The sequence below is a fragment of the Somniosus microcephalus genome, chromosome 10 (assembly GCF_052327205.1).
Source record: "Somniosus microcephalus isolate GS21.2 chromosome 10, FLI_Smic_1.0, whole genome shotgun sequence".
Classification (NCBI taxonomy): domain Eukaryota; kingdom Metazoa; phylum Chordata; class Chondrichthyes; order Squaliformes; family Somniosidae; genus Somniosus; species Somniosus microcephalus.
This window is the reverse complement of record NC_140996.1, coordinates 90,591,250-90,603,978: the sequence shown is the minus strand read 5'-3', so window position 1 is coordinate 90,603,978 and position 12,729 is coordinate 90,591,250. Positions and strand designations below refer to the sequence as shown.

Genomic DNA, 12,729 nt, shown 5'->3' with positions numbered 1-12,729 from the left:
AAGGATTTATGGCCGTGATTAACGCTCATTCCGTGACCGTAACCATCTTTGAACCAGCCATTAGGGTGGTTAGTCCTATGGCGGGAGGGTTTTACGGGCTCCCACAACCCATCTGAGGGGGGGGGGGGGCCACCAACACCCACGGACGCAAGTATCCCGCTGGATGTCCACCCAGAATTTAAAGTTGGAGCTCCGACTCCACTTGCCGGGACTGTCTGGAGTGGGGTTCAAAACCCTACTCCTTCTGGCCCAGCGGCGGGGATGCTTACTGCTACGCAAAAGGTGACACCCATACGTTTCCTGCGCCTTTTCCCTCCCTGTGAATGGAGCCCTATGCTGCCATTTCACGTTGCTAATCGGATTGGGCGTTTGTCATAGCGGTAGGATCCCCGCCGCTGGGCCAGATCAGGGTAGGGTTTCGAACCCCGCTCCAGACAGTCCCGGCAAGTGGAGTCGGAGCTCCGGCTCTAAATTCTGGGTTGACATCCAGTGGGATATTTGCGTCCGTGGGTGTGGGTGGCCCCCCCTCCTTGTATAGCTTGTGGGAGCCCGTAAAACCCTCCCGCCATAGGACTAACCGCCCTAATGGCTGGTTCAAAGATGGTTACGGTCACGGAATGAGCGTTAATCATGGCCATAAATCCTTCCACCACTTCATACAGTTCCCCAAAGGGAACAGTGTGAAGACATGTATGACGACGACATTGCTAAATAAATAAATGGAATTAAAAAAATTCTTTTAGGGCTTTTAAAAGTCTTTAAATTGCTTTAATTCTCTTTAAAACTACTTCAGATTACTCAAAATAATGTAAACATTTAAAAAAGTTTATAAAAGTTACCAAAATCTTCAAAAAACTTCCAAAAACCTATTTAAACTGCTGCTTTGCATGTAAAAATGCTTAGCAGCTTGACAGAAACATTGGGGGCGTGTCCAGTGAAACTGAGACCTCAAGGGGCGTGTCTCACTTACACTGCACGCTCCTGGCTTCGCGCTGGCTGCACTCCTGGGCGGCGTGACGTCATACGCTGCCCGGGATTCTTCTTTTTCAAACACCAAGTCCAGGCGTCCCTGGAGCTGATCGGCAGTAGCGCGGGGTAAGTGCATATACGGGGCTTGCACGCGCGGCAAGCCCCGTTCACCAATTTCTGGCCCAGAGTGAAATAAACAGCGTAAGGAATGAGAAGGTAGTGAGATTAAAGTGGGTGAATTCAATGTCAAATCAGGTACAGAAAGAGAAATAAAAAGAGGGAAAGAAAGATTGGATTAAGAAACTGAGAAAAAGAGACAGAAAAGTTAAAAAAAATTAAAATTTTTGAAATCTCCAACAACAATTAATATCTGAAGGAATGAGACTCCATACTTGTATTAGTTAATTTTCAGTGGCAGAGAGGTTGATTGGCAATAATTAACACTTAATCATGTTGTTAAAAGGATACTTGGACTGGAATGGACAAAACTTAACTTTGAGGTGAGTTTAGTTCGTATCTACCATGCAAATACATCAATTTCACGCCATTCTACGCATTTCAATGGTGAGGCAGATAGCAAGATGCCATTTTCACAGAGCAGCACAACTTGGACAGCAATTTGGATATTGAGTTTAACCGTGCATCTGCTCCTTGCCTGAAGTTGCTGTACCATTTGCACATAAATAACGGCGAACACCATCAGTCTTGCTGTTATTTTGACGGGAAATTTTGGGCCAGTGTATTTATTTTAACTTTTTGAATTTTAAACTTCTGAACATCAAGAAAATGCATGACATCCTAAGTAATCTAGGATTTTATCCACACAGATGCCGATTACTTGTTACTACCGAAATAAACTAACGTGATTACTGTGCTGGAACACCCAAAAGTAGCATGCATTATAGCAAGTTAAATGTCACTTCTATAGCTCAGTTTATATAATCCTAAAACAGTAATCATGTTTAACGCCATTGTTTATAAATGTCATACACACATGTAACTAATAATCCAATGTATGAATTGAAATTCCATTTATTGGGGCCCTATCACTAAAATAGGTCATCTCTGTATTGAGAAGGCTATAAAGAAATGTATGAAGGTGCAATTTCTAACCAAATTTTATGAGTGTGTTCTAAAACTGAAAAGACAATCTTTAGTTTATCCAAAATAAGGTTGCAAACAAAATGCCTCACAGCAGTTAGGGCTTTAAATCAGATTTGTGCATTCAGAGCATGCACAATTTCCCAGCATGCAAACTGTACATACAGGAGTTAAAGGGTAAAATAGTGTGTCATCCTGTAAGGATTTCAGAGTTTCTTTTCCAAAAGACTTTTCAAAACATTCTCTCAGACAAGGGAAGAATTTATATAAATAGATTGGCAATTGTGCTTTTTGGTTACAAACTTCTCGCAGACACAAAACACTCAGAAGCAGCACATGTGAACTGCAGCAGCTGCTATTGTGAGTTATTTGCTGGTTAGAAAACAAAGATTATTTATGAATTACATAGAATTTACAGCACAGAAACAGGCCATTTCGCCCAACTGGCCTATGCCAGTGTTTATGCCCCGCACGATCCTCCTCCCACGCTACTTCACCTAACCCTATCTCCATACCCTTCTATTCCTTTCTCCTTCATTTCCTACATTACAACAGTGACTGCACTTCAAAAGTACTTCATTGTCTGTAAAGTGCTTTGGTACGCCCAGAGGTCGTGAAAGGTGCTATATAAATGCAAGTCTTTCTTTTTCTTTCTCGTGTTCTTATCTAGCTCGCCTCAAACTTTCCATGTGGTAGCAAGTTTCACATTCTAACCAACTCTGGGTAAAGAAGTTTCTCCTGAATTCTTTATTGGATTTATTAGTGACTATCTTATATTTATGGCCCCTAGTTTGCACTCACCACAAGTGGAAACATCTTCTCTATGTCTATCCTATCAAACCCCTTCATAACTTTATAGTTTTCCATTAGGTCACCGTTCAGCCTTCTCTTTTCTACAGAAAAAAACCCCAGCCTGTTCAGTCTTTCCTGATATGTATAACCTCTCAGTTCTGGTATCATCCTGGTACAGGAAACTTTCATTTAACCGGAGGTTAAATGTCTGGAAAGCTCTATCTACCGGCAAAATTCAGGAGCCGTTTCCTATAAGTTTTTTTTACTTCTCGTTGCTTTTTTTTCCAGTCAGGCTCTGCAAGGTCTAGCTGAAGCTGTTGCTTAGCTACAGAGACGCTTTTAAGCTGCGGCCAACTGTTTTGAAGCTGTTAGGGTTTGTTGATTCACACGGAGCTCAAAAGCTCCGTATGTTTTAACATTAGCGCTGGTTTCTACGGCAGTTTTGATGGTACGGCACCAGCTCGGTCCCGTCAGTGCCGGATACCAGAAAGTTTCCTGTAAATCTTTATTGAACATTCTCCAGTGCCTCTAACCAAGGTTCGATGTAGCTTTAACATAACTTCCCTGTTTTCCAATTCTATTCCTTTAGAAATGAACCCCAGTGCTTTGATTGCATTTTTATGGCCTTGTTAATGTGTTGTTACTTGTAATGATTTGTGAATGTGTACCCCTAGATCCCTTTGCTCCTCTACCATATTTACTCTTATTTTCCATGGGCTAGGTAGCCTCCTTATTCCTCCTACTAAAATGCAGTACCTTGCACTTATCTAAAGTGAAATCAATGTGCCATTTACACGTCCATTCTGCAAGTTTATTAAAGTCTTGCTGTATTTTGTCAGTCTCTCTCAGTATTAACCCCCTAATTTGGTGTGTCCACAAATTTTGAAATTGCACTTCTGATTCCAGAGTCCAAATCGTCTGTAAATAGTGAACAACAGTGGTCCCAGCACCAGTCCCTGTGGAACACCACTTCCCACCTTCTGGCAATCTGAGTAACTACCGTTAACCGCTACACTGTTTTGTAGCCAGCTTGCTATCCATTCTGTTACTTGTCCCCTGAATCCCCATGATCTGACCTTAGTCATGACTCTATTATGTGGTACCTTATCAAAGGCCTTTTGAAGATTCAAGTATATTACATCGACTACATTACCCTTGTCTACTCTATCACTTTATCAAATAATTCAATAAAATTGGTCAAGCACGACCTTCCCTTTTAAATTTTGTGTTGACTACTCTTAATAGATGTTTTTCTATTACATCTTTGACTAAAGATTCCATTACAACACAAAAGCAAAATACAACGGATGCTGGAAATCTGAAATAAAAACAGAAAATGCTGGAAATACTCATCAGGTCAGGCAGCATCTGTGGAGAGAGAAACAGACTTAACGATTCAGGTCGATGACCTTTCGTCAGAACCATGGGGGGGATTTTAACTCAGGTGCGGGATGGTGTCGCGTTATCCGAATTTCGTGTTTCCCACACGAATCTAAATGAATGTGGGAGATTGATGCAATTTTAACTTAATTGGCCAATTGATTTCCAACGTGTGGGAAGCCTTTGCAAATGGGTTTTTCATGACTGAAAGTCCCCTCCGATGATGTCATCATTGCTGCTGCATTTAAGGTCCACAGCAAGCCTTGCTTCTTCTGCAGACTGCCAAGCTTCTTGACTGTGCAGTGTGAGGGAGCTGCAGCAAATATGACAAGCGGGAGGGCCAGATCAGCTCCTCGCTTTGACGAGGTGGCACTGCAGGCATTAGTGGATGGGGCTAGGGCCAACAGGGAGGTAGAGGCCTCCCACTCAGACCAAGGCAGTGTGGATGCAGGTGGCTGAGGAGGTCAACTCCTTGGGAGCCACCCGCAGAACCAGGATACAGTGCAGGAAAAGATTTCATGACCTTCAACGCACTGGAAAAGTGAGTATGAATTTCCCATCACCCTCAATCTGATTCCCATTGCCTTTCCTCACCAGCACTCAGCTTTAGCAATCTCTTCCTCCACATCCCACTGACATCCATGCACCCATACCCATTCCCTCTCCATGCTCAAATTCACATAACTATTTGACCATGCAGCCCTCACACTCCCCATCACTCTGATGCTTTGAATGCAACGGACAACACACAGGGAGGGCCCTTGGTCTTGCAACCTCACTCCATCTTTGTCTCCTTCTAAGTATCTATGCTATGCAATCTCTACACTCAATCCTTCATTCTCACTCAACCTCCACTTGTCTCCCTCATTGCAGGAAAAGAGAGCTCACAACAAAAGAGAGCGAGCCAGGACAGGAGGAGGGACAGCCTCAATAGGCCCCCTGACCCCCCTGGGAGGAGGCCGTCCTGGAAATTATGGGAATAGAGGATGATTCGCGCGTGGGGGACGGGCAGACGGGTGTAACACAGCAAGCTGGTGACAGAAAAGTTTCCCATCTCTTTCTTTGACATTGCATGAGTCGCTGATGATTGTGAAGCTGTAACAGATGGACTTATGAGCATCTGCAAAAAGCTATGTGCATGTAGCCTTTGCATCACATCTCTGACTCTTTCCTTTACTCCCCCACAGGACCATCACAGCATCCGTCCCCCCTAGCCAGGAAGAAGAGGCTAATCAGCCAGGCTCCTCAGAGGAAGCTGCAACCTCTGAGGGCGCAGCGTCAGCAGAATTAAGCGCACCCAGCACCAGCGCAGAAACTCACACCTCGGTGGGACTTTCGGGACATAGAGTAGTGTTGTCACCTGGTGCATCACAGCTCACAAGTGAGCATCAGCAGATTGTGGAGACAGGGACAGCAGTGGAGAGTCCTAGTCGGAGGGCGCAGGACTCTGCCAGCTCGGTTCAGCAGCAAGTCGACCCTCTGCCTCTGGGTCCATCCATAAGATCAGAAGTGATGGAACTCCAGGCACAGATGCAGGAGTCTCTGGCAGAGAGGATGGCTACGGCCATGGAGGAGCTTAGTCGCCAGGGTATGGAAAACATGGTCATTGTTCAGAATAGAATGACATCTCTTGAGGAGCGATGGGCATCTACTGAACAGAGAAAGCAGACTTTCATGGAAGTCCTTCCGAGTAGGACTGCCATTGCAGATACGTGTTCCCATGACCCCCGTGATGTGCAGCAAGGTGCACTCCAGCCACTGGCCCCTTCTGGCCTGTGCAGCTTCATGTGGGTGAGCAGCAGCCTGGCACTCCTGCTGCTGTTGTTCCTGGTTCTGCCGCTGCCACGGCTGGTGCTCGAGCTCCAATGCCCAGATGGGAAGGAAATAAATGGCTCCCATGCTTCTAGTATATGCCTCCGTTGAGGAAGCGCTGAGTGAAGGTGGCGAGAGGGGTTTCCCAGGAGGTCACATTGGAGATGGGTGTGAAGCTCCAACCATCCAGAGGTGTGGTTAAGCCTTCTAAAAGTTGCCCCAGACCTGAGACCGCTAAGTCCTGCCACCTGCAAATCATGGCTGATCAAATCTCCTCTTTAATGGTTGACCTGCAGTTGATAGTCAGCAATCCAATCGTGCTCCCGCCAGGTTTCACATTCGTGTTTCCCACCAGTGTGTTTCATGTGGGAAAAGGGTTAAATTCACAAGGGCCTTTCAAAATAGGATTATAGAGGCCATTTAGTGGTTGTTAAGGGCCTTAATGACCAGCCCCGCCTGTTGGATGCGGGACGGAGTCGGGACCATCAGACACGCCCGAGTTAAAATTGCTCGGAGTCAGGAACTGGGGGGGGGGGGGGTCCCGCACACCCGCCAGTTTTTGCAACTTTAACCCCTCCAAGGCTCAATGAAAATCGAGCCCATTATCTTTACAATGTTAAGCTAACTGGTCTATAGTTCCCTGGCCTTGTTCTTTCCCTTGTAATTTAGGAACATTAGCTGTCTGCCAGTCCGCTGACATTATACCATTTTCTAATGAAATTTTAATAAATATATAGTAGTCCCTCTACTATCTCTACCCTAGCTTCTTTTAGTATGTGCGGATGCAATCCATCCAGACCAGGGGTTTTATCCTCTCTAAGTTTAACTAGTTTATTAATTATCTTCCCCCTTTGTATCTTAAATGCCTCAATATCTTTTTGGATCATTTATTCTAATGTCAAGTCCCATTAGTCTCCCTGGTAAATACAGAGGCAAATTATTCAATATTTCTGCCATTTCTCTGTCATTACCTGAGTTTATCTTGTACATCCCTTCGTGGCTCTATCCCTAGTTTCCTTTTGTTATTTGTGTGTCGGTAGAATATTTTGTTACTCCTTTTTATATTCTTTGATAGTTTAATTTCGTAGTTCCTCTTAGCCATCTTAATTTTTTTAAACATTTTTCCGAACCTCTTTGTATTCCCTTTTGTCACCCTCCTTTATTGTCTGTGAACTTAGCGTATGCCTTTTCCTTTAGTTTCAATTTTGCCCTTACTCTTTTATTCATCCATGGTGTTTCATTATTGCCTAGATTTTTCTTGCTTTTTGCCAGAATATATTTCTCCTGAACTCTATTAATTAGCTTTTTAAAATATTTCCCACTCCTGTTCTATCTTTTGTCCCCCCCCCAGTTTATTTCCCCTAGTTCCATTCTCATTCCCTCAAAATTAGCTTTTTCCAATTACTTGGGGGTAGTTAATTATTATTCTATGTCTTTTATTCATTTCAAAAATGTGCTTAAATATTTCTTCTTCCACTTCCCTTCCACTATTAGGTGGTCTGTAGAATGCCCCGCTGAGCGTGATCGGTCGCTTCTTATCCTTTACCTCAATCCACATGGATTCAGTTTCTATCTTATTACAGGAAACTTTGGTTTATCCGGAGGTTTTATGTCCGGAATACTCGATCTAACGGCAAAAATCAGGAGCCGTTTTCTATAATTTTTTTTTAGTTCTCGTTCTTTTTTCCCCCCCAGGCACTGCAAGGTCTGTAGCTATAGCAACAGCTTCAGCTAGAGACACTTGTAGCTGCAGCCGACTCTTTAGAAGCTGTTGCTAAGCAACAGTGTTTGTTGTCAGATACGGAGATGAAAACCTCCATATGCTTCAACATTAACTTTGTATGTCCGGCAGTTTTGATAGATCGGCAACACGCCGGTCCCGTCGGTGCCAGATATCACAAAGTTTCCTGTAGTTATGTCCCTTTTTCTACTGCCATTATGTTATCTCTAATTAGTAGTGCTACCCCAATCCCCCTTCTTCCTTCCCTATCCTTTCTAAATATGTTATAACCTGGAACATTTAACTGCCAGTCCTGTTCTGTATGTAGCCAAGTTTCAGTTATCCTTACTACATCTGGTTCCTCGCTATGAATTACTGTATCCAGTTGCCCTGTTGTTTCGGAATTACCTCGTTTTGTTTCGTTACACAATGAAGTATTTTAGTTACATATAATTCAGTTAAAAAAACTCTCCTGAATAAGTTTTTATATGCTATCTACACATACACGGTTTATAAATGTGAAAATTGAGTAAAAAGAAATATTTTGGGTACTTTAGGATATACTTTTTGCTAGTTTATGGACATTTATGTTAATTGAAGACGGTATAAATCAGAAACCTCACTGATAGTAAACAAAGCTTTCGGGTTCTGGGAGTGCACATTCGGAAATTGAGGTATGGAGGCATGCAGTATTTATTTATATTATTTAATGCCACTAACATAATAGGCCAAAAAAAACTGTACAGGCATACTTCAACTGCTCTTTCACACCAAGGCATGCTTTGCATAATATCTGGGAGTTTTTTTTTAAAAAACAAGATCAAAACTATGCCCACACTGGGATTATCTGCTAGAACTTTTACAGCTTGTACGTGACCCTCACCGCAGTATGCAGCTCACTAATGCTTCTTTTTTGTATTCTACTTGTATTGCTGCATCATATGTACAAACCCCAAAATTTGGGGACCTTGATTTTCAAATTTTTCATTATCCTGAAAGAGTGGCAGTTAATGGAGATTACACTGTACTGTAATCATTAGTGTTAAAAAGTTGTTTCTGAACTCTAGTACAGGTAAGATTTCAGTTTGAATAAAAAATTAAATGCACTTTCAGCAGGAAAATATTTTGGCTTCCCAAAACAGTGCAAGAAACATATTTGAACACTCAAGCATTAGCTATGGCAATAATTTACAAAATGGGTTTTGGTGTCAGTATGTTGGAATTTCAATGCATGGCACCCAAAAATGGTATGACAAGTCTGAAACATTTACATATTGAGTTTCTGATCTTAGGTAAGTCACCATGGAAGCATCTCGAACAGCTGTCCAATGTACATTAAGCAAAGGAAAACCCAAATAAGTGAGAAATAGCTTACAGAACGAAGGAATCTCACTGAATAAAACTCTATCAGACAGAAAGAATGAACTTGCATTTATACAACCTCAGAATGTCCCAAAGAGTATCACAGCCGATGTACTTTTGACGTGCCGATACTGTTGTAATGCAGGCAAACGTGGCAGTCAATTTGCATAAGGAAGGTCCCACAAATAGCAATGAAATAAATGACCAGAGAATCTGTTTTGGTGATATTGGTTAAGGAATAATTATTGGTAAGGACACCAGAACACTCCTGCTCTTCTTCAAATAGTGCCATGCAACCTTTACCTGAAAAGGTAGATGGGCCTCAGCGTGAAGAAAGCTGTACCGGAACTAAAAACTTGTATTTTTGCAATACAGTATCACAAACACATACAAAAGAAAATCTAAAAGGCAGTAGTTCTTACACATATTCCATAATACGGAGGTGTTAAACCAGTGGCCCTAATCCATCTGTTTTCATCCAGCATACAGAGCAGCTCCTCAATGTACAAACTCCATCTCTTAATTGATCCCTCTCACTCCGCACAAACAACTATTGATTAAGATGGTGGAATGAGCAAAAAAAGTGCAAGATGAAATTCAATGACATTAAGGTGGGGTGTTTTGGTAATCAAATATCTATACTTTGAATAGGTGGTGGCTGGGTCCTATGAAAAGGTCAAGGGATTTGAGGCTTCAGGTTCACAAGACAGTAAAAGGAGTGCCTCAAGTAAATAAGGCCATAAAGAAGTTAATGGAATACTGGATTTTATGGTAAGAGGTATAGAATATAAAAGTCAAGATGTAAGGGTGAATCTATATATAACGTAGCAAGACAACAGTACTATGCAGTTTTGGGCTCCACATTATAGGAAATATGTTGAGGTAATAGAGTACAGCACAGATTTACTCAGATATTGCTTGGTATGAGGTAATACAAATACAAAGACCCACCTGAAAAACTGGGACTGTTTTTGATAGAACACATGAGATTACAGGGTAATTTGATAGAAGTGTTTAAAATTACAAAAGAATGGGACAGAATAGAAACTGTTTCCAATGGCTAAGGGGTCTAGAACAAAAGGGTGTAGGTACAAGATTAAATGCAAGAGATGCATCAACTTGCATTTATATAGCACCTTTAATGTAGTAAAACGTCCCAAGGCACTTCACAGGTGTGTTTTCAAACAAAAATTGACACTGAGCAACATAAGGAGATATTAGGGCAGATGACAAAATGCTTGAACAAAGAGGTAGGTTTTAAGGAGTGCCTTAAAGGAGGGGAGAGAGGTAGAGACAGAGAGGTTGAGAGGGAATTCCAGAGGCATCGAGGCATCTGTGTAAACAGTAACCTGGGGAAGGTTTTCTGTAGTATCATAAACAAAAGACTTATAAACTTCGAGGAGCACGTCTTGAGTAAAAGCCAAATTGGATTCCTACCAAACTATAGAACATCAGATCATATCTTCACCCTACAGACCCTAATTGACAAACATGTTCATCAAAACAAAAGCAAAATTTTTGCCTGCTTTATAGATTTCCAGAAGGCTTTCGATTCCATCTGGCACGACGGTCTATTCTTGAAACTTATGGAAAGTGGTGTAGGGGGAAAAACATATGATGTAATTAAATCAATGTATACAAACAATAAATGTGCAGTTAAAATTGGAGACAAACAAACAAAATACTTCCCACAGGGGCGTGGTGTGACGCAGGGCTCGCCCATCTCACCAACACTCTAATATTTACATAAATGAATTGGCAAAACTACTTGAACAATCTACAGCACCCGGCCTCACCCTATATGAATCCAAGGTTAAATTCCTCCTCTATGCAGATGACCTGGTTCTGCTGTCACCAACTAAGGAGGGTCTACAACAGAACCTGGATCTGTTGGAGTCATTCTGTCAGACCTGGGCCCTGACAATAAACCACCAAAAAACCAAAGTCCTTGTGTTGCAGCAAAGATCCATACATCAGGGACCCACAATAAATTTCACACTAGGAACTAAAATTGAACAAACCACTAACTACACATACTTGGGCTTAAAAATCAGCTCTACGGGAAATTTTCGTCTGGCTGTGAATGAACTGAAAGAGAAAGCTAGAAGGGCTTTCTATGCCATTAAAAGATCAATCCAAATAGAAATCCCAATTAGCATTTGGCGCAAAATGTTTAAATCAGTAATTGAACCAATTGCACTCTATGGAAGTGAGGTGTGGGGACCGCTAACACAACAAGAATTTGCAAAATGGGACAAACACCCAATTGAGATCCTACATGCAGAATTCTGTAAAAGTATCCTCCGGACTCAAAGGAAAACCGTAAACAATGCATGCAGGGCAGAACTAGGCCAATATCCATGAATAATTACTATCCAAAAAAGAGCCACCAAATTTTGGAAACACCTAAAAATGAGCAACCCCCACTGCTATCATTACGAAGCCCTGAAATGCCAAGAGAGGACCATAAAGAAGAATACCCTCAGTCAACTAGTCCTGGGACTCAGTGAAGCAACCACTAACACTACTAACAATAACCAGCCCCAGGACAGTGACATCGTAGCACAGAGAATTCAACCCAACACAATTGTCACTAAGCAAAAGGAAAAATACCTGTCATATTGGGCAGAAACAACAAAAACCCAAAACAAACTCAATTGCTACTTGGCCCTAAACAGACAATACAACATGGCTGAATACCTGACCATGGTAAAGGATAGCAAACTGAGAAAAACCTTGACAAGGTACAGACTTAGTGAACATAGCCTGGCCATCGAAAAAGGCAGACACACAGACCCGGCTGCCAAGAGAGGACAGGATATGCTCTCACTGCAGTCAGGGAGTGGTGGAGACAGAGATGCACTTCCTCACAGCTTGTGGAAAATATCAGGGCATCAGGGAGAATTTCTACCAAAAATTCACACAAATATGCCCTGAATTCAGAAATTTGAATGACGACCAAAAACTCCCATACATACTAGGGGAACAGAGAAACTGTGTAACCTTAGTGGCACACTATGTTACAGCTTGCCATAAACAGAGGGACAACCAGTAAACCTAAGAAAAGAGTATATACAAATTATACGAATGTATATTTATACACTCAGGGATATATCTGTTTATACAATGTATGAATAGATCTGCATTTATGTGTTCAACCATAAATGTATTTCGATGCTTTGGCAACATAAGATGTACCTTATCATGCCAATAAAGCGATTTGAATTGAATTGAATTCCAGAGCTCAGGGCTGGCACAATCAAGTCAAAGGCAACAAAATTCAGGACTGAGAGCAAAAGGAACTTTCTTTTTTTAAGCACAGGGTGATAAAGCTGTGGAATGCACTACCAAAGTTGGTGTTTGAAGGAGAAACCATGTCAACATTTAAAAATAGGTTAAATGGGGAGGTTTAAAAGGAAAAGGGATTTGGGAACGGCAGGTACATGGAATTAGCAGCAGTGCTTGTGTGGAAGATAAATAACATGCGTTGGTGAGGCCGAATGGCCTGTTTCTGTGTTGTAATTTGTATATAATTCTACTTAATCTAAGTGAGCTGAGGTAATTGCTTACCCCTGAAATGGATGATCTGCTGA

At 42.0% G+C, this 12,729-nt stretch overlaps 1 protein-coding gene across 2 annotated transcripts in view; it reads right to left on the bottom strand.

The window, feature by feature from the left end:
* LOC147111571 (arginine and glutamate-rich protein 1-like) overlaps window positions 1-12,729 on the bottom strand; it is a 45,708-nt gene that overhangs the window by 23,484 nt on the left and 9,495 nt on the right. The window lies entirely within an intron of this gene.